This window comes from Rhinopithecus roxellana, chromosome 4 (assembly GCF_007565055.1).
Source record: "Rhinopithecus roxellana isolate Shanxi Qingling chromosome 4, ASM756505v1, whole genome shotgun sequence".
NCBI classification, from domain to species: domain Eukaryota; kingdom Metazoa; phylum Chordata; class Mammalia; order Primates; family Cercopithecidae; genus Rhinopithecus; species Rhinopithecus roxellana.
In genome coordinates this window covers 159644346-159667845 of record NC_044552.1, presented here as the reverse complement: position 1 = coordinate 159667845, position 23500 = coordinate 159644346, and the positions used below count along the sequence as shown (strand labels likewise).

General features: G+C 39.3%; 1 pseudogene; it reads left to right on the top strand.

Moving 5' to 3' along the window:
* Positions 1-15039: 15039 nt before the first annotated feature.
* Positions 15040-16027, top strand: LOC104659758 (annotated as a pseudogene).
* The last annotated feature ends 7473 nt before the right edge of the window (positions 16028-23500 follow it).

Sequence of the window (23500 nt, the reverse complement as noted above, 5' to 3'; positions counted from 1 at the left end):
AAGAACCGACAACAGATTTCCACATCTACAGCACGTTATCTGCAAGAATAATTTGCTCTCACCTGAGTCCCTATGTAAATTTCAACCACCGTAAGCCACTGTGGAATAAATGAGTAGTGCTCAGTTACCCAAGTGGGCCCACCCTTCTTTCACTGGTAGGTCCCAGACCCCAAGCAGGGGCCAGCGGCAGGCAGTGTGAATCCAAGGGAATTTCAGAAGTGCAGAATACGGACACACAGGCGACCATGCCACTTGAGCTCTTTACATTTGTGGTTTCCAGAGCCAAATACAAGTGTCAGATTATGCATACATTCTCTCCTCTAGTTTAGGGCTTTCGGAATATTTTTGTGTGAGTGAGGAAATGTGAATCAAAATAAGCTTCCTTTCCACCCAGTTCTCTGGTGTTTGATGTGTTATCAAATGCACATTATGAATCTCTCAAAATGGCTGGAGCCCCACCCCCACTCTGGGATGCAAGATACATCAAGGCAAGCTGTCTACAGTCAGTCCCACCTGGGAGCACCAGCCCCTGGGGGTCGGGAACCCTGGACGCAAGCAGAGATCCAGGCTCATGGTAACTTCCTCCTCCAACTGATTGATCCTCATTGGTGGTTCCCCTTACTCTCCAGATAAGAACCCAAATCCCTAATAGGTTCTCCTGGCCCAGGCCCTGCTCCTTTCCAGCCTCATCTTCTGAAATCCAGATACAAAGCCTCCTTTCACTCCTTTCTGGTGCCCTTCTTAATCCAGGACAGGTGAATTCTCTCTGATTGGAACCATCCCCAGCCGGCCACCCGACTAACACCTACTCATCTTTCAGATATATCTGGGGCATTAGTTCCAGAGAAAAGTGTTCCCAGAGCCTTCAAACTAGGTGAGAAACCCCTCTGATGTCCTCTCATAGATCCCTCATCCTTCCTCCATGTAAGTTATCAGAATGTTAGTTACTATTTATTCATCACTTGAGTAATCTGAGGCTCCCTCACGTTAATACGTGACACCTATTGAGCATGTTATATGTGCCAGCTGTTTATTCAAGTACTTCATATGTTTTTTATTATTAAATCCTCTTAGCTCTATGAAGTCAGTGCTATCATCATCTTAATCTCTTGGATAATGAATTTAAGACTTGTGCCACCCCCAAGTTAGTAACAGGTTGATGTGTTACTAACATCTGTCTGGATTGCTTACCTCTGGTCATCTTTCACATGAGACAGAAATAAACTTCTATCTTGTTTAAAACAGTGTATTTTATAATTTTTCTATTTTGTGCATTCAATTCCATCAAAGTTTAATTAAAACAGGTGCTAACCTAATTCTTTTAGCTTCTTGGAACTATAAATCTATGCTATTTTGACAGTCATAGCAACTCATCAGACTTCATCCATGAACCTGGAAATCCAGAATCCCAAATCCCATCCTCATTTTCTACTACATCTTTTTTTTTTTTTTTTTTTTTTTTTTTTTTTTTTTTTTTTTTTTTTTTTTTTTGACAGGGTCTCTCTCTGTTGCCCAGACTGGAGTGCAGTGGTGCAATCTCAGCTCACTGCAATCTCCCGGGCTCAAGAGATCCTCCACCTCAGCCTCCCGAGTAGCTGGGACCACAGTTGTGTGCCACCACACCCAGCTAGTTTTTCTTTATTTTCTGTAGAGACAGAATCTTACCCAGGCTGGTCTAAAACTCCTAGGCTCAAGCAATTCTCTCACCTCAGCTTCTCAAGGTACTGAGATTATAGGCATGAGCCACCATGCCTGATTCATATCTTGTATTTTACTGATACTTTACATCCTAACTGAAGAGACAGATATGATTCATTAGAACTACTATACTTTTATTTTATTTTATTTTATTTTATTATTTTTCGAGACAGAGTTTCGCTCTGTCACCCAGGCTGGAGTGCAGTGGCACAATCTCAGCTCACTGTTACCACTGCCTCTCAGGTTCAAGTGATTCTCGTGCCTCAGCCTCCAAAATAGCTGGGACTACAGGCATGTGCCACCACACCCAGCTAATTTTTGTATTTTTAGTAGGGACAGGGTTTCACCATATTGGCGAGGCTGGTCTCAAACTCCTAGCCTCAAGCAATCTGCCTGCCTCGTCCTTCCAAAGTGCTGGGATTACAGCATGATGATCTACTGTGCCTGATCTTTTGCTATACTTTTAAATGTCTTTGTCAGTACTTGTCTGCCTGACTAGCTCTTCAGCTTTTTAAAAATTCTATTAGTGAGTTCCTTAGCATGGTATTATTGCAATATAAGAAAAGATAATAACTAATTAGCAGAGTCAGCACAGTCCTGTGAACTCAGTAGAGAGAGTCAAATCTTTCAACTATACAGTGAAACCTTTCAATTAACTATCATCTAAACACAACACATCATCTTAGTAGCATGCTGCCTATTGTCAGGATGTTAGGCAAAATAAACTAATCAAAATAAGTTTTCTTCTTCAGAAGTTACCACGAAAGCCAGCAACATCCAAGAGCACATGAACATCTATTGAGTGTCTACTATCTTTGAGGTACTCCGCTAAGTAGTAAGATCCTCTCCAGAAAAAAATCATGGAATGACACAGCTGATGCCCTTTAGGTTATAGCACAATGAAAGGAGATAAGACTAGTATATGAGAAGGGAAATAATGTTGTGAAGTAGACAAGACTGTCTATAGTATGTTGCAATGGACTGCTGGTTACATATATACCTTTTTAATCACATCTACATATAAATAACAAAGGAGATTGTATTTTGACTTGTTTCAGACATTCTCTTTCCAGAACCTCCATACAAGTAGTGTTTATTTCTTAAAATCATCAAAGACCTTTCAAACCAGTGTTAATGAACCTATCCTACATGAATGGAATGGATTCAAGATCATTGCTATAGCTTTATTTTTCTAAACAAGCCTTCCTCCCACACTAACACAACTCCAATTACCCATCACCATAACTGTCCTATGGGAAGTGTCCAACAAGTATTATGCATTGATAATTTGCAATGAGTTTATTTCTTCATATATTATTACCACAAACAATACACTACTATACCCCTGTATCCCATGTCCCTACAATATTTGAGGCAATTTCCTAAGTAATAGATATAAAATAGATGAGCACACTAAGTATAGTTCCTGAACTTGCAGACTAGTGGGGGTTAGAGACAAGTAAACCAGCAAATGTAACATGTTCTATAAATGTTATAGTAGGGAAAGCACATCATGCTATAGAGTAGATGAAAGAGTGCTTCGCAAAAGCTTGGAAGGGTCAGGATAGGTATTAAGAGAAAATGGAATCAGCCGGGTGTGGTGGCTTATGCCTGTAATTCCAGCACTTTGGAATAGAGATCAGAGCAAAGCCCCCAATCCGAAGACAAAAATCTAGCCAGGAGGGAAGGCTTGAGAAAATGTGTGTGGGTGTGTGTCTATTGAAATGATTAAATCTCAGTGTAATTAAGTGCTGTGATTGATTTGTAAACAACATATCTCCTTTCCTCTGAGACCTCTTCTTCCAGGGAAATTCTCTTTTTAAAAATATCTGTTACTGGTGCTAAGTAAGATCTCCTTTGCTAATGTTTAATCATAACTATCAGTTTATAAATGGTTTATTATAATAAGAAAGTAATTATATTAAGAAAGTAATTTTAATATTCAGCAAAATGACCCCAGTCACCTATACCTTCTATAATAAAAGAAAAGTTTAAATATATTTTAAGGCTATAGAGGAATTACTACTAAATTTGGGGGAAAATATTATGCAGAAATATTAAAATGATTTAAAATATCCAACAGTCACCTAATTAAATGTGGTCTTTGACAGTATATGCGGGTACTCGTATTAGTCCACCTATGATGCTGAAAACCCACCAAGTCCTGGTATATCCAACATGTGCTTATGAAATGTCCAGAGCGCTTATCTGTAGGTTATCCAGAGTGATCTTGTTTTAATAAAATTAATAAAATACGAAGCACAAGGAGGTTAGCATATCATATAAGTGAAAGATTATTCTATGCATTTAAGTAGAGTTTTGAAGCACAGACATTTTTCAGACTTAAAGAAACTTAACATTCTTTGGGGCCAAAGTAGCCCAAATAACTGCAGTTGAATGAATCAGCAAAACCAAGTTTATGCAGAAAAAGCATTTCCTAGGAGGACAACCTCTCTCTCTGACTAGGCTGGAAAAACAGCATCCCCGCCCAGAGATTCAGCCTCCTCCCAGTCAGTTGCCCATCCAAGGCTGAGACAGTCGGGAATCTCATACTTCTGTGTTGCACACTGCCATCTACTGTGTCTTTGCAGCAAGTGGAGCCCCAGACTTTATTTTTGATCCCAGACCTTGATGGTGGGCAGGAAACCAATCAATGAGCATCATTTTCTTTCCTTTCACTTGTGGCAGGTTTTATGAATATCAGGAAAAGATGCAAATGAGAGATGTGCACATATGCAGTTCGATTCATGGAGATCCATGGGATGATGATTTTAGGAATGGGAGGCTAAAAGTAGACAAGAAATTTCCTCACTGAGGAAAACCAGTTTATAAAATCTGTAATCAATTTCTTGGCATCAGGGAGAACAGACAAAAAGACATTCTGGTTTTTTTTAAATCAAACCCCAAAGCAAAAAACTCTAATTGAGATGACTAAATTATGTATATGTGGAGGAAAAGAAAGCATTCATGCAGATCTGTTATAAAAGAAACAAGTGTTTCTTTTATAACATAACATTCTTCTAGTATGATTAGGCATCAGTTTTTTTAAAGGTCAACAGTCTACATTTGGTCTATATGCTCCTATTTTTAATCCTTATACCTAACTTCCTGCCATTTCTCTGCAACAGTAAGACCAAAGAAAGCAGATTGTGCATAACACTGAACTGCCACACACAGGCTTGTTAGCTGAGCTCTTTAGCAATTCTGATAGATCAGAGGGGAGGGAGAGATTTTGATAGGATTTCATTATGGATTTAATTCACCAAATCACCCATACTACTAACTGAATACTGGGTGGGTTTCAATGTAATAGGTATTTATAAACTGTGCCTAGTACACGGTTGGTACATAGTCCTAGTACCTAATTCTGGTGACCTCTTGTAAGGCCAGGTTTGCTAGGAGTTAACCAGCTGCCGAAAAACACTGTGCATTAACAGAGAGCTTAAAGCACCCCAATTCCAAACACATTTGTTCCTGATATGATAAACACGGTCTTGTAAAAATTGCTCTAATGAGAATAACAAGTTGAGATGATCCCTTGAGCAGGGAAGTAAGAATTCAGTCCCTAGAAAATAAAAGCATCTAAAAAGATGTAGGAGTTCTGGCAGCATAGTGGGGAGAAAGGAAGGGCATTGAAAGAAAAGGAAGGAGGAACTCCTGCTATACTATTTGATTCTGGTTTGTTCTTACCCACTTGTTCCTCAATTTAAAAGCTAAGAAGGCTCCATTACAATTTTTTAAATTGACTAAGTCAAGGGAAGGGTAGTTTTGTTGTTGTTTTTTAGCAGCCAGTTTTACTTAAAGACCTTTGCAAGAATAACTTGGTTTTCAGCCTTCACAGCTCTGCAGATCTTTCAGAGGCAGTCTGAATTCCTTTTCAAGGAAAGTTAACGGTTGCAAAGCCATGGCTGTCCCTTAGGTAAGGGAGAACACAGCAAAAAGCCTGCATTTCAGCTGTTCTAGTGATTCATTTCCCCTCCAGACTGATCTGACATTTTAGTACAATCCAACTCCTGTAGAGTTAGAGGAGGCTTCAAACCTCTAACTGTGACCACCCACAGCTCTCATTACTCAAGGGACTAAGCAAAATCACTGATTTTTCTCCTCTTCAAAGTGAGATGGGTTTGTAGAAGAGGAAAGTGTTTTATTCTTTCTCATACTTCGAAATATTTATTTATCTCATTTTTCTAAATAGTTTCTAGGATGGGCAAGGCCAAGCAAAATGTGATTTGGGCCCTCATTTTAAACTTCCTCTGCCAGCGTCATACTCATACAAGTTCATCCAGAAATTCTCCAATCCTTCTGTTTTTCCTTCCTTTCTGTATGTGCCTGCCCAGAGAACTCCCCACATCTCCCACCACCTTGGCCATTATCCCAGCCTAAGCCACTATTATCTCTAGCCCAACTGCCACAGCAGCCTCCTAAAGGGTGGCTCCGTATCCACTCTGTCCCCTTTCCAGCCTCAGACCCTTTACTCTCCGCCCCCTGGTTAAAACTCTTTAGTGGATCCCCATTGTCCCTGAGATAAAGACTGAAATCCTTACACAAGCCTACAAGGCCAAGTTTTGCTCAGTGTCTGGGTGTGTCTATCTCTTTGATCTGGGCTCCCACCGCACTCCCCCTTTATTCTCCATACACAATCCTTCCTTCAGTTCTATGACATGCTACATCCTGCCCCACAGTTCCTGAGTGTGTTCTGATAAAATGCTCCCTTGTCCTGGAGGGCATCTCCCTCCCTTCATCACCTAGTTTATTTCTCCCTATCCTTTCGACATTACTTCTCCTGAAAGCATTCTCTGAGCACAGACCTAGATATCTTCCTTTGATAAACTATCTCCTGGAACTTCACTCTTTCCCTTTGGAGTAATTCTTTTGGTATATACTTACTATTGTGTTTTACTTTTATCAAATAATCAAATTGTTTAATGTGATCATTGGTTTACAATCTGTCTCCCTTAATAGACTATGACTTACATGAGGGGAAAAACAGTTTCTACTCACCATTATATCCTGAGCACCTAGCCAGGGTCAGCTTCATGGATGTGTGAGCTACACAGTTACATGGAAGAGCTTGCAAGGGTTGTATGCCTTGTTTAAGGCTCTGCTGTCACCGTCTTAAAATTCTTAATTTTGGAACAAGGAACTCCATATTTTAATTTTGAACTGAGACCTGCAAATTATGTAGTCTATCTTGCAACTAGAATAGGACTTGACATACTGAAGGCACTCAGTAAATATATCTTCAGTGAATGATTATCTACAGAATAATGAATACACAGATGACTATGCAGCCAATTTTTCTTCATGTGCAAAAGGAAGTCCCTTCAAAATATTCCTGTCTCTTACTAACTTACACCTGAAATCCTCATAACATGGTTAAAATGTTTCATTAACTATTAGAGGGAGGCTAAAACTTCTGATCTCCCTAAAAGAAATAACAAAACTTAAGTTCACTGAGGTATATGGCTCTGTTATTGTGATTTTCATTAAGATAAGACTTGTGGAGGAAAGAGGGAAAGAATGGTGGCCCAGTCCTGTACTGAACATTATCAAAAGGCTGAAAGTGCTGAAGTCAGACCTCATCTACTTTCTCTACTTTCTGGTTTTACATGGAACCTACTCTATCACTTGTCAACCATGTTCTACCACTAAATTCCTTGATTAGGTCAATGTCAGACACTGATTTTATTAATTCATATAGTGAAATTTGGTTTCCAGGAGGATTTTCCTAGATGTGTGATCTAAGACAAGTTATTTAACCTCTGAAACTTAGTTTTCTCATCTGTGAATTAGGGAAAATAGAACCTAACTTATAGTACTGTGAGGATTAGAGATAATATGTGCAAAGCACTTATCATTCTGGCATGTAGTCGCAACTCAAATCATCACAATGGTAATACTAAAAAGAGGCAGAAGTCACCAGTGGGGTTTATATGTATACCACATGTGTATACATATACATGTGTGTATATATATGTATAAACCTGAGATAATCTAATTCCTTGTCATTTTTCTCACCATGGTGATTTCATCCCTGGCTTCAAAAGCAATATCGGTAAGAGATTGGAACCAAAGGTCTCCAAATCCTGAAACGTGTATCAGTCTGATTATGGAAGCATTTAGAGAAGTCAGCTTTTGGGATAACCATTCATCATCCAGCCAGCCACCATTCTGTGCTACAATAATTTTCAAGGCCTTCCTATATACCACAAACGCTGATGGGTACTAAAGGTATAAATTTGCTTAACATTTAGTCAAGGAAAAGTATTTTTCTTTACTTCATTTACCATTTACTGATTGTACTGAGTAGCAAAATTTATAAGTTATTTAATAGAATTAACCTCTTGATATTTATTTGAAGCTAGCTTTATATTATACAAATAATGTTACTATTAATCCAAGTGGTTTGAAAGTGAGTTAACCCTTTCCCATCTTGTCGAAGTAATCAGATGGACTCAAAGCTCTTTATATATATATATATATTTCGGCTTTTGTTGTTGTTGTTGTTGTTGTTGTTGAGATGGAATCTCGCTCTGTCACCCAGGCTGGGGTGCAGTGGCATAATCTCAGCTCACTGCAACATCTGCCACCTGGATTCAAGTGATTCTCCTGCCTCCGCCTCCTGAGTAGCTGGTATTACAGTCACGCGCCACCACGCCCAGCTAATTTTTGTATTTTTAGTAGAGACAGGGTTTCACCATGTTAGTCAGGCTGGTCTCGAACTCCTGACCTTGTGACCCACCCGCCTCGGCCTCCCAAAGTGCTGGGATTATAGGCACGAGCCACTGCGCCCGGCCAAAGCTCTTTATATTTTAAAAACATTTCAAGGATTCCTTTTTATCACTGGAAGTAGTGTGTCCATTGAACCTAGACTTTATTTCTACTTACTAATGAGTGACTGTGTTACAATCTTCTCATTAACCTGCAGAGACAAGCAAGGAGCTCTGCTGTCCCAGATTGAATTGTTGACCTAGAATACAGTTGGTCCCAGAGGGAATTGGTGATAAAATGATAAAACTGGACCAGAGATTGAGGAAGTAATGAGTGGAGGTACAGAAGCTAATTTCTAAGATCATGGTAGCAGAGATGAAGATACGCTCTCATATTCTTTCAGTTTGTCACAAAAGAAAAAATAGCAGATATATACATGAGAGAATCTAATTCCTTGTCATTTTTCTCACCATGGTGATTTCATCCCTGGCTTCATAAAGCAATATTAGTAAGAGATTGAAACCAAAGGTCTCCAAACCCTGAAGCTTGTATCAGTCTGATTATGGAAATATTTAGAGACGTCAGCTTTTGGGATAACTATTCATCATGCAGCCAGCCACCATTCTGTGCTACAATAATTTTCAAGGCCTTCCTATATACCACAAACGCTGATGGGTGCTAAAGGTATAAAACGAATGTTACTAACTTTGACTCAAGAAATTCACTCTAGGCTGGTAACCCAATTAACCCTAATAGAGTAGGTAGTTGCCTGACTCTGGATGTTGGGGGATGAGGGAGATGGACACTTGAATCATGAGGAAAGAGCCTCTAATTGTGCTGAAGTCATGGGTAAGGAACCCATTGTTTACAACTCCCATGTGGAATATTCCATACACTACATAGGAGTAATTAGCACACGTGTCTTCTATTTCCTGCTGGGTCACATTCTCCTTACAAACCAGGAGGCCACGTTCTACTCCTCCTCGTCTCCCCTGCATTGCCCCACACAATGCCCAGCATAGCATTACTAAAGTTTCCATTAGAATGACTTGAATTACAGAATGCTTTTGAGAAAAAAAATTGAAACTTCAAGTACAAGTGGAACGAAAGAGTAAGTAATGGACAGAGAGGTGAATCTTTCAATTATATAAAAGAATTGGGGCCAAATTTTTAGGTTACTGATCTTGCCAAAGAACTGCTGAAAACGAGCCTTTTGCACCCATGTGCTGACTGCCAGATGTTCAAAAACGATGACCCAACAAAAGAATAAAATGGTCAAATTTGCAATGAGGATTCTTTTTTTAAAAACAGTAAATTTCCTTCAAACTACTTGTGATAGTGTTAAAAGAGGCCCCAAAGGACTTACTTTAAAATCATGTTCAAAAACTCCCATATGTGAGCAGGTCCAATACCCTGGGCTATCTGACCTATTAAAACACAAAGATTCTCCACTGGCTCACACAACCATGGAAGTTTTTTCAAATGTATGAATCAAGGCTTTAGTGTGAATAGATAGTGAGGGAATTTTTTCTGAATAACCTCCCTGTAATCACGGTTCATCACATTTTATAATGCAATTATTGTGGAACATATCATAACACAACTGAGATTCTAGAAATGGGAATGGGAGGGAATAGAAGGAACTCAGTTACTCAAGAAAATGCAAATGCCATTTTGCTTGCAAATTAAATTTAAAATCTAATGAAGTGGGTGTAGAAAATGATTGAAAAATTAATTGAGAGAAACAAATTTGGAATACATCTGTAAGGAACATCTGTAAGAAATTCTGCTGTGACACACCTCTGCAGAGAATCAAGTGCTTCCTGTTAGCTAAAACTTGAATGGAAGCCAGGCTAATGATAGATCTTTAGAACATGTCAGAATAGTCCAATTTATACTCTGAAGCCAAGTGGTGAACTCATAGAACTCATGGACTTGAATAAGCAACAGGGAATTTTTCCAGTGCAAGCTCCAAATAAATATTCAGGCCAAAATTTGTTTGCTTGTTTGTTTGTTTAACATTTGCCTCCTTTTCTTTCTGTCTATCTCTGTCTCTCATTGATGATAACTTTAAAAAATAAGCTGGACATGTCAAGACATTTTGTTTTTAAATACTTCAGCATGTAGCGCCTAAGAACAAAGGCATTCTCCTTTATAATCACACGATCACAATCAAGAATTAAGCTCCAAGTTTCTACATTCTATTTGCTTGCCATGTCTCTTAAATCTCATTTACTTTAGAACAGCCACCACTACCACCATTTTTTTTTTTTTTTTAAGTTTTCTGGGACACTGACATTGTGAGGAGTCCATGTCACTCGACATGTAGAATTCCCCCTCCACCACCACCAATCTGTTTTTGTCTGACTGTGGGTCAGACTTTTGGGAAATCGATCACACTAGTGTTTGCTGTTCATCTGTATCTTTGAATGAGAGATAATTGTCTTTTTTAAAAAAAGAAAAGATTAAATGAGTTGGCCTTGTTAGATATTAAAAGTATCAAAGAGAGGAAGAGGTAAGGAACTGTTGATTTGTTTTAGTGCCAGATTCTTCAGATTAGATTCAGATGGTATATTCATGAGGTGTGTGTGAATCTTGAAATTTCTGAGCGTGTTTTTCAATGATTCATCAAGCCTTTAGAGATTTACTCAAAAACTCCCTTTTCTTCCTCCACTGAGAGATTTTTGAACTTGAGAATTTAGAAAGTGATTGTTCATTATCCAAATCCTTTCAGGAGAAAAAAAAAGAGTGGGTGGCACTCTAAAGGAAGAATTTTAGTTGCTGGGATAAGAGGCAAAATTTATGACTTTCCCACTGATTCCTCAGCCAATATTGCCCCTCCCCAGTACCCACTTCTCCAGAGATTAAAACATGCTTGAATTGGAGTAGGCATTTCCTTCCTTCTGTTCAGTGCCAGTTCTCAGAGGAAAACATTCATTTTGCTCTTTGATTCCTGTAGCCCAGAGACAGCAATGAAAGGACCTGCTGCTTCCTGGAGTATAAGGATTTCATCTGGGGGGCTGCAGGGCAGGAAAGAGAGTTTAAAGGGTGTGTGCATCAGCGTGGGTGTGAATGATTTCCCCCAGGGCCAGTGAGCTGGCCTGGAGCCCAGAGTATGCCATTCATCCACCTTAAATTGCACCACACAGCAGAGATGCTTGAGGGAGAAGTCACTCAATGGCAGTGCCACTTGTTGCCAGTTTTCATTGTGTCTCTTTGATATGGGGTGTCCTAGAAACTGATGCAGTTTTCTACTTCTTCCCAGATGGGGAGTAAAAGATGCATGGTGCAGTGGGTCAGTAAACTGTAAATGAAATAAACCAAAATGAGAATAATGAAGCCAAGAGTTGAATCTCCTCTCATGGTACTGTGGTCCTACAAATGTAAAAATGCTTGAGTCTTTCATCATAAGTCCTATTTCTAAGCAATGAGGAGATGGTAAAAATGAACAATCTCTTGATACAGATATGGAATCTATTCAGATATCTGATGTTCAAAATGTAGACCCAACTCGATCCATATTGATCTGAGAATGTTTATTTCTACCATTCAGCCTCAGGTTATAAGAAAAATAAACATGAAATCAAGCATGTAAATAAATCTGGCTGTACTCCTTGCATCTTGAAATCAGTGTCTTTGACTGTTTCTAATTAAGGAAATACGATTTGAAAGCACTGGGGTTTTGTGGGGTTTTTGTTGTTGTTGTTGTTATTTGAAACAAGGAGAAAATTTTGGTCAAACCACATGGTGGATTTGTCCAAATGTTGCAGGAAGTCAGGGACCCCGAACAGAGGGACGGGCTGAAGCCATGGCAGAAGAACATAAATTGTGAAGATTTCATGGATATTTATTAGGTCCCCAAACTAATACTTTTATAATTTCTTATGCTTGTCTTTACTGCAGTCTCTGAACATAAATTGTGAAGATTTCATGAACATTTATCATTTCCTCAATCAATACTCTTATAATTTCCTATGCCCGTCTTTAATCTCTTAATCCCATCATCTTTGTAAACTGAGGATGTATGTCACCTCAGGATCCTGTGATGATTGCATTATCTGCACAAATTGTTTGTAGAGCATGTGTGTTTGAACAATATGAAATGTGGGCATCCAAAAGGAACAGATGGCTGTGATTTTCAGGGAACAAGGGAGATAACCATTGGGCCTGACTGCCTGTGGGGCCAGACAGAACAGAGTCATATTTTTCTTCTTACAAAAGCTAATAGGAGAAATATCACTGAATTCTTTTTCTCAGCAAGGAACAGTGTTAAGAAAGAGAATGCATTCCCAGGGTTAGTTCTCTAAAATGGCTGCTCTGGGAGTGTCTGCCTTATGCAGTTGCAGATAAGGGATGAAACACGCCCTAGTCTCCTGCAATGCCCCTAAGCTTGCTAGGATTAGGAAATTCTAGCCTGGCAAATTCTAGTCACACCGGTTCTTTGCTCTTGAACCCTGTTTCCTGCTAAGGTTTATTAATGACAATGTGTGCCCAACGAGACATGGACCTCCATTAGCAATTCTAGTTTCACCCTGACCTTGTGATCTCACTCTCACCTTCTGCCTTGTGATCTTTTATTACCCTATGAAACATACTGATCTCTGTGACCCACACCCTATTCGTACACTCCCTCCCCTTGGAAAGTCGTTAATAAAAACTTGCTGGTTTTGCAGCTCAGGGGGATTCACGGAACCTGCCGACATGTGATGTCTCCCCCAGACACCCAGTTTTTAAATTTCTCTCTTTTGTACTCTTTCCCTTTATTTCTCAGACCAGCCCACACCCAGGGAAAATAGAAAATCCACGTTTTCTATGTTGAAATATTGGGGGCTGGTTCCCCGATATCCAAACCTACAGTGGTCAACTGTCCCAATTCGCCTGGGAGCAAGGAGTTTCCCAAGGCAAAGACAGTGCTGAAACCAGGACAGATACGGAAAAACTACCGTAATTGGTCACCCTAGCAAGCCTGAAATGTGCCCATCACTTAAAACATGAATCCATCATCTAGTTGTTATTATTGTAAACTTACCTCAGAATTGGTGAAATGGAAGAGATGTGTTATTTATTGGACTTATACTGCAGAAAGCTCTGTATAAATATGAATGTCCATGAATGCAGATGACAGGATTTAACATGATGTGCTTATGGAAAAGACTAATACCCATGTCCTTTCCAAGAGCTGTTTTGTGATGTTTCCTTCTAAGAAAAGTTAAAGTAGATTTATTTCTTCTTGACTTCTTCCTGTATGCTGAGAGCAATAACCATCCCAAAGTCTATAACCCCATTGGGTCAGGCTTTCTAATGAATGACCACAGAAAAAACAACAGACACAGAAAGAAAGTTTCCTCTAGTGAAATTTTCTGCCAGTAAAATATTGATCTCTTTTGTCCTTGAGTCCCACAGGGAATTTTTGATAGCTATTCTACAGTAAAGAACTTCCTATTCACAAAACATATACACCATTAACCTAGTTAGAATAAGAATCTGCACTTCAGCCAGAGCTTAGTATCCATTGTGAGGTTGGGTCCCTGAGGAAAATGTTCAGTAGGAATTGGAAATATTGACAGCTATTCAATAATTTACATGAGAGCCAAACAAGTCATAGAGGAAAATATCAAAGCAAAACTACTTATAACCTCTTAATAAGGATATATTGTGTCTTCTTCATTAAAAGTTTAAATTGGACTTTTGCTCCTTGTAGAAATTACTAAGTACCCTAATTAACTTTCATCTAGAGCTCACATAGTATATGATACTTTACTTATAAGGAAAATTTATTAAACAATTTGAGAAGCAGAAGAGAACCAAAATTTATTAGCATGCACCATTAAGGTCTAAGAGTCGATGGAAAAGGAAGTGACAACAAAATTTGATGCTAAACATGATTGGAAGTGGTAGTAGAACAGCAGGTACTTATCCAAAAATAGTTTCAATCTGGGGAGTACAAACACATTGGTTGCCTAGTGGTTTGAGTGCAAAGAATGAGGACAAAGAGATTAGACCACAACAAGGGTAATGAGAAAACATACTACTGTGATATAGAGTAGTGGCAAGGATGGGCTGTGAAATCCAACGGCCCTGGATTTGAATCCTGACTCCATTCCACACAACTTGACCTTGGCTAAGTTACTAGAAGATGTAAGCTTCTGTTTCCACTTATTAAAATGGGGATAAGTTGGGCACCATGGCTTGAGCCTGTAATCCCTCTACTCAAGACACTGAGGCAGGAGCATTGCTCGAGCCCAGGCATTCCAGGCTGCAGTAAGCTACGATCACACCACTGCACTCCAGCCTGGGAGACAGAGCAAGACCCTGTCTCAAATAAAATAAAATAAAATAGGAATGCTATGTGGTTGTAGCAGATAAAAGTACTGTTTGTGTATTAAGTTAAAATGGGTAAATATTAGCAATTTCATATGCTTCAATCTAAAGGGCACCTACCCCTAAGGTAGTTACAAGAATTCAGTGAAATAAGGGAACCAGTTCACCTAGAGATTAAGAACATAGTCTCTGGGGTGCCGTCCACCTGGCAAGGGAGTCCCGTCTGTCCAGACCGTCCCAGATCTTGCTGCCCGCCCAGTGACGAAAGTCCTTCAGGTCTGGAGGTCACAGTGTCACAGGCTCCGCGATATGATGATGTTGGCTGAGCAGCGGCAGAAGCAGAAGTGGGCTGTGAATATTCAAAACACTGCCTGGAGTAATGCTGATTCTAAGTTTGGCCAGAGGATACTAGAGAAGATGGAGTGGTCTAAAGAAAGGGGTTTAGGGGTTCAGGAGCAAGGAGGCCCAGATCATATAAAGTTCAAGTTAAAAATAACCACCTAGGACTTCAAGCTACAAACAATAATGAAGCCAACTGGATTGCCCATCAAGATGATTTTAACCGGTTTCTGGCAGAACTGAACACTTGCCAGAGGCAGGTAACAACAGACTCCTTAGACAACACGAAAAAGAAATCTTTTAGTCTTGAGGAAAAGTCCAAAATCGTCAAAAACTGTGTTCATCATAGGAAATTTACAAAAGAAAAGGATCTATCATCTCGGAGCAAAACAGATCTTGACTGCATTTTTGGGAAAAGACAGAGTAAGAAGACTCCCAGGGGTGATTCCAGTCCCTCCACTCCAGACAGAACGAAACCACTATGACAACCCATGCTTTCACCATCCAGGAGTGTTTTGCCAAGCGAATGGCAGCACTGAAGAACAAGCCCCAGGTCGCAGCTCCAGGGTCTGACATTTCCAAGACCCAAGTGAAATGAAAAATGGGAAAGAAAAGAAACAAAGAAGCAACAGGTAAAAATGGGGAGAGTTACCCCCTCACCCAGTCTAAGGCCAAGCGGCCTAAAGAGGGAAAGCCTAAGAGAGACAAGGTCCAGGAGCCGGCGTCCAAGGAGAAAAGAGCACGGGCAGAGGGACAGCGCAGAGGCCCCTGCTGGGATGAGAGTTCTGAGGCCTCTGCTCAGTGTGCAAGGAATTGTGTGCAGCCACCCAATGGCCAGGATTTCACCCTACAGCCCAAAAAAAACAAGAGGAAAAAAAAAGCTGCAAAGCCGGTGGAGGTAGCAGTGGACGCTATGCTGAAAGAAAAAACAAAGAAAAAGAAGAAAGGTTCTAAATGAATTCTCTCCAACCAGGACCTTCCGACCACTCAGCTGTCAGGGTGCTGCCGGAGCAGACATCTCTGGCCTGAAGTCAGAGCAGAGTTCACCCCAGAGAGCTGGGGCACATCTTGTGACATGCCCATGGGTGGCCGAGTCTTGCCCTCTCACCATGTTTCTCCCCAAGTTATGTTCCCAGGAGGGCTTTTTTTAAAAAAAATGTTCTAAATCATGGCTCTCATAAACAAATACATTTTTGTAAACTCTGAAAAAAAAAATAGCCTCTTGAGTCATGCAGCTTTCTTTTTAATGCTGACTCCACCAACATCTAGTTGTGTGATGCTGGGCAAATGACTTACTCTCCCTCTGCCTCCCTTTCCTCTTGCATATAACAAGGTTATTAACAGCACCCGTTTTGTTGGCTTGTTGTGTTGGGATCAGTGGTTTGCAGACAATTAACCACGCAACAAATGTTAACAATATTAAACATCTTTGAGCACTAAGGCAGTTGGTCTAAAGTGAGCCTGGAAATAATTGATAAGCAATACAGTGTTCTATTGGCTCTTGTATGTAGTTTTGTCTTTATGTACATATGTAATTATTAGGTTAGTTCAAAAGTAATGATCGTTTTGCCATTAAGTGATGGCAAAAAACCATAATTACTTTTGCACCAAACTAATATCTACCTATCTAATTATCTAAGTGATAATTTAATCATGACATTTGATGATATAGGTAAATAATGTTGTGTGTATTTTTATACATATACGCATATATGGTATATATATGCAGATAAATGTACATCTCCTTATTGGTGTTACATCAAAAGTTAAGCCATCTAATAATAAAGTTGACTTATGAAGTTTAATCTTTCATTTCATGCTGATACATAAAATTATAATTGATGTTCAGACCCAAAAAATTAGAAAACCAAAATACTCATTATTTAGTGAGTTAAAAAAAATGTACTAAGCAATAGCTTAACATTCTGCAGGATTAATGACCTTCAGAAGACTCTATAAACTTCTGATCAAAATAGTTAAGTAGAGATTTGTGGGGAAATGTGCAACGGAAATCTGAAATATTGACATAGGTTTTTTATTTTTTAGGATAACCAAATAAGAAATAGCAAAAATATCACGTCAAAATTGTAAGATTTTTAAAATTCATGTATCATAATTTTATGAGGATTTTGATGGTCCTTTGCTCTAATTTATGATGGGCTCCACCCATCAGCTTGAAATGAACCTTATTTGGTTCAGGTATATTTTATTATCGTATTTATATTTAGAAGCCAGTAAACCCTGGTGATTGCATTAATTTATCAGAAATAAAGGTTGAACTTACCTATTTTTTAACCTAATCATGACTTGCTTTAATTGTATAATCCCAAAATTCAGGTGCTTTTGAGATTCTTTGTGGTGTTGAATTTTCATTTTAGTTGTAATAACTTTATTTAAAAAATCTCTGGTAGTCATCAAAACTGGATGTCCAGTTATTTTAAGTTTAAGATACTCTAAAATCCCTCAAAATGTCCCTCAATAACTAAAAATTCTAATTGGCTCTTTCATGACAAATTGAGAAAGGCACCTTTCTTTTATTTTTCCAGGAGTTCCTCTAATATTTACAGTTGGAAAAGCCTAAAGCATGATGGAATATTGGTGTGCTGTTATTGTAAAACTGCAAATTAGAAACCTGATGTTTCATTTCTGATTGCTGTTTTATATAATTATCTCATAATGTTTAAGTTTTCTTTCTGAAAGGAAAAGAACACATTGTTTTTCCTGCATTATCTGATTTAATCATCCAAATAACAATGTGAAATATTATCAAACCCGTTTTAAAAAATGATGAAACTGGAGTGCAGAGGAATTTAAGAACCTATGGAAGCACAGACTTTTGGGATTATACAATTAAAGCAAGTCATGATTAGGTTAAAAAATAGGTAGGTTCAACCTTTATTTCTGATAAATTAATACAATCACCAGGAATTTACTGGCTTCTAAATATAAATACAATAATAAAATATCTAATATCTATTATTAGATAATAAAATATCTAATAAAATAAGAGATGATCTGGGGCAGGCATGGTGGCTCACATCTGTAATCCCAGTATTTTGGGAGGTCGAGGCGGGTGGATCACCTAAGGTCAGGAGTTCGAGACCAGCCTGACCATCATGGTGAAACCCCTTCTCTATTAAAAAAAAAAAAATAGCTGGGTGTGGTGGTATGTGCCTGTAGTCCCAACTACTTGGGAGGCTGAGGCAGGAAAATCGCTTGAACCCAGGAGGCAGAGGTTGCAGTGAACCGAGATCGTGCCATTGCATCCCAGTCTGGGCGACAGAGTGAGACTCCATCTCAAAAAAAAAAAAAAAAATTATCCAGGCATGGTGGTGCATGCCGGTATCCCCAGCTACTTAAGAGGCCGAGGTGGAAGGATCACTTGAGCCCAGGGGCTCAAGGCTGCAGTGAGCTGTGATCAGGCCACTGCTCTCCAGCCTGGGCAACAGAGCAAGACCTTGTCTCAAAAAACGAAAGGAAAAAAAAGAGACAATCTGACTCAAAACCCTTCGCTCATAATGACCACCCAATCAGCCTTCGGTGAACTTTTCCATGATGGCAGAGGAAGGGGAGCCTGTGTGCAAGAGAAGCACAACCAGGTTGGGATGGAGACTACCAAAAGAAGTACATAACATCAGAAAAAGCAAAGAACGCCATGTTTTAAAGAAGAGGGATTGGTCACCTTAGCCAAGTGCCACACACAGACCCATGAAGGCATGGAGTACAAAAGGCCAAACACATCTTGATGAAAAGGGAATTTTGGTGACCTTAGTGAAAGCAGTTAAGAACGGTGGAGTCAAAAGCCAGGCACCTGTATGAGGTAAGAAAGCAGAGTCAGGGGTACAGTCCACTCCTTTGGAAATTTTGAGTTCTCAAAAAGAGGACAGAGACTTGATGGTGGTTAGAAGGACAAATAGCACCAAAGCCAGTTTCCCTTTTTAGGAACCTGTGGAGGAGAGGGTGGAGGCACACGAGACAGGGACAATGACTGTAGGAATGAGATGTCAGAATTCAGAGTGACCTGAGTTCATGATTTAGGTCAGTGGCCTAAAGGACTTAGACTTGAAAAAAAGGGCAAGCCCTTCTCTGAGACAGGAAGACAGATCATGGGAACCCACATGAATGTGAAGAAGGAGAGCAGGTAGGTACCAGCTGGTGGCTGATAGAGGGCTTATCTGGGACTTAACTGTCCTCACTACAGGAACAGCAAGATCATCTGCCAAGACTGAGGAAGAGGGCACTAAAAGGGGGTGGAAGTGTGGGGAGCACTGGAAGTATCTGAGGGAACTGGAGAGTTGAACAACCAGGAACAAGAGAAAGCATTGACAGGAACTGCTGAGGACTCGGTGAAGGCTTAAGGCTCGCGGTCAATTGTTTAGCATTACCTACTCCGTCAGGAGATGTGGCTTTTCATCCAGAGTTATTACTCTCTAGAGCATGAAAGCAGAGCAGGCAGATAGAGGCAGCATTCAGTTTTGCTGTGTGAAAGCAGTGAAAGGATGTAGTTATCAAGATGCAAGGTGACTGGCAAGAATTATTGCAGGCCAGAAATAAACTGAGGCTCTAGCACTGGTGTTGGTGAAGTTCTTTCTCCCTGTTCTGTATTTTCCAAGGCCCCTATTTGAGACCAAGTGAGCCAGAAGTTAAATCATACGCCCAGGATATTTCCTAGAGAGTTCAAGTATTTCACAGTGTGGGAGCTTGACCTACAAACGCTGCTCCTGGTGTGTAAGGAAATGAGATTTTAAATCAGATCCTTACAGCAAAACATTAGAAACCAAGAAATATACACTAACCCCTACACATCCCATGGAGCAAATGGATAGGTATACGCTGAATTCAAAACAGTATTTGTGGTATGGCCCTCACATGGAATTTTTCCCCAACCGTCACAGACAAGAATGTGGCCGGTTTTGACAATCTCTCTAAAGAAACAAATTTCTTCCTTGGTTCACAAATCATGACAAAAATGTCATAACTTCCTTACCTAAAATTAAAGAATTTTAGAGTTGGAAGAGAGAGCTAAGATCAGGTAGATCACATCTTTAATTTCTAGAGGAGGAAACTCTCTAGGAACTCCAGTCCAAGGGGATAAAGGAATTTGCAGCAAGGTTCAGAACAACAATCTAATTCTGCTTTTGTATCCTGCTGTGTCTCATATTAGAATGTAAATTTTGTTTCCTTTCTCTAAAATTGTTTCCTTTGTCTAAAATTTTGCATGTGAGTCTTATTCCTTAAACACTTAAAAATTAGCATTTTAAAGCATTTTAGAAGCTAGCCAGAGACATCATTCAGGAAGTATTTTCTGGCAAGGATAAGTTGGGCTAAGTAAGAGATTGCAATTTTTTGCAGATTTAATACAGCTAAAAACAGGGATTTTCAAAAAGGCAGTATATTATGGACTAAAACCCTTACTCTAAAAGTTACTATTTGCGTGCCTAAATTATTGAGTTAACATCTCTATATGCCTATTTTCATTTTCACAAAATAGGTAGAGTAATACTGTTTTAGTACTGTTTCATACGGTTTTTACAAAAATTATAAGCAACGTCCTTAACAGAGACTATGAAATGAAAGAATATTTTTAAAACAGCTATTGTTGTTGATATTGTTACCAAAAAATGTTTGCTTAAATTTTCCGTGATAACAGAGTAACCAAACAGTAATGACTTCCCAGTTCAAAAGATGCCATGGGGCTGAAAGTCAACTTTCTGAATTGGCAGGGAAAACTTCACCTCTGAGCACATGTTCTTTGCATTTAAGACTCAAGGACATCAAGTTCCCAACATCTCCGAACATCAAGGTTTAAACTTTAAACTTTAGCCATCAGATGACGGTGAGGGCCCCCTAAATGTGCCTGTCTCTCCTCCCTCAGTCTTCCAATCTGTAGTGTGAGATGTCCCCACCCCGTGCCCCATGTCAGTGCACACAGCTTGCCTCTTTCACAGCACCTAGCACAGTTGATTCTTTTTTATTTTTATGGTACATAGTAAGTGTATATATGTATGGGGTACGTGAGATATTTTGATACAGGCATATGATGTAATAATCACATCAGGGTAAATAGGGTATCCATCACCTCAAGCATTTATCATTTCTTTGTATTATAAACATTCAATTAGACTCTTTCAGTTATTTTAAAATGTATGATAAATTACATTTACTGTAGTCACCCTGTTTTGCTACCTAATACTAGATTTTATTCGTTCTATCTAGCTATGTTTTTGTACCCCTTAACCATCCCCATTTTCCCCCACTCCCCACTACCCTTCCCAGCCTCTAGTAGCCATCATTCTACCATCTTCATGTATTCAATTTTTTAATTTTTAGCTTCCACAAATAAGTGAGAACATGCAAAGTTTGTCTTTTTGTGTCCGGCTTATTTTACTTAACATAATGACCTCCAGTTCCATCCATGTTGTTGCAAATGACAGGATCTCATTCTTTCTTATGGCTGAATAGTACTCCATTGTGTCTATGTACCACACATTCTTATTCATTTGTCTGTTGATGGGCACTGAGATTGATTCCAAATCTTAGCTGTTGTGAATAGTGCTACAACAAACATGGGAGTGCAGATATCTCTTCCATTTACTGATTTCTTTTCTTTTGGGTATATACCTAGCAATGGGATGGCCGGGTCACATGGTAGTTCTATTTTTAGTTTTTTAAGGAACCTCCATACTGTTCTCCACAGTGGCTGTACTAATTTACATTCCCACCTGTAATATATTAGGGGCACTGTTGATTCTTATCTATCTTCTTCAATGCATCATGAACACTTCAAGAGCAAAAAATTAATCTGACTCCTATTAATAATCCCCATCACTAAACAGATAATAAATACTTGTTAAGTGAGAAGTAAGTAAGATCAAGTTTCTGCTCTACCCTTGCAATGAACTTCAATCCAGCTTTAGTTTAGCTAAGGGGCACTTCAGCTGATTAAACCTGGTGTCTTCACATCACAGAGAATTAGGCTGACTATTGTTCTCTCTGCTTCTTTTCCATTCAACAAGTCTTGATTCCTAGCTAGTACTTTGAGTTTTCCTATCCAATGAGGAGCAGCTTTGAATACAAAGAAAATTATAAAAGAACTATGTTGCCTGGGTAATATCTCAGGAAAATATAGTTGTTTATAATATAATAGAATCGAGTTAGTGTTGAAGAAACTCAAATTGAGGAATTTGAGGAAGTAAGTTACTGGGTCAGTGTGTAAAATCTGGTTCAGGATAAGTTAGCCAGAAACAATGCAGTTCCAACTCATAAATGAGTGCGTACACTTAGGGAGGCCTTCAAAGATATCGGTATGTCAAGGTTATGCTCTGCAAATATAGAAAGATGACAGGATGCTGGCCTCACTAGTGAACAGCTAGCCATATAATAAAAGATGAAAAGTAAAGTGTTACTCTTTCGGGTGGCAGAAAACAAAAAGAAAGGCATCCTCTACCACATAAATTGTTCTGTTGTCAGAAGCATAAAAAAGAGGAGAGAAACAGGAATCAGTGGACTGTGAACTGTGCCAGTTTGACCCACAAATTGCACTTTTGTCTGCCAGAAGTGTGTGCCTTTGCAATTTAGCCCTTTTCAGTTTTCCTATTTGGACAAAGTTTCACTCACACACTCTCAGCTGGTGGTGGAGGAGTGGAGACGGCACAATGAATGACAGCCTGGGGCATGTGATACAGCTGGATAAGCCCAAGCGAACTGATCCCTTTACTAAGAAGACCTGGAGTGACAGTGGATTCCAATGAGACCCCTACACACACTACAGGTTGTAAGGTGGAGGGGGCCTGCTCACTGTCTCATAGCAACAGGTCTAGGTCATTTTCTCCTAATCTACCTAATCTTGTCACATCCCAATTTTATATTCACTTTATATTAATCTTTTTTTAAATCATTTTTGATAGTGTAGACCATCGCTGCTTCTCAAAGGATGATTCTGGAGGCCTTCTACCATCTCCAAATTCTGGAACACAGTTACCACAAAAAATTATTTTCCCTCTCTTTCTTCAATGAGAGGCTAACTGGATACTTGTACACCAATTTTAAATGTGATTGATAGGTGGCCAATGATGTGCAACCTTGCGAGAAGAAATTCTCTCACAAATGTGTTTTTGTCAAAGCCTGTGAAATTCAAATTGAGTACAAATTTATACTTGTCATGGACCCTTGAAGATAACTTGTGAATACTGTAAACCTCCACATTCAGCCTACCTGGCTCTGAGTAATAGTCACTCAAATCAGCGTGGCCATCTTTGTGGCCCAATTTATCAGGTAAATGTTGGTATTTCTGCTTACCTTGTGCTCTGAGTTCATTTACTTATTCATTATTCTATAAAACCCTTACTGAGCCCTGACTAGTGTCAAGCCCACGAGATTCAAAATTAAATAAAACACAACTCCTTATCCTTGAAGACTATGCAATGCACTG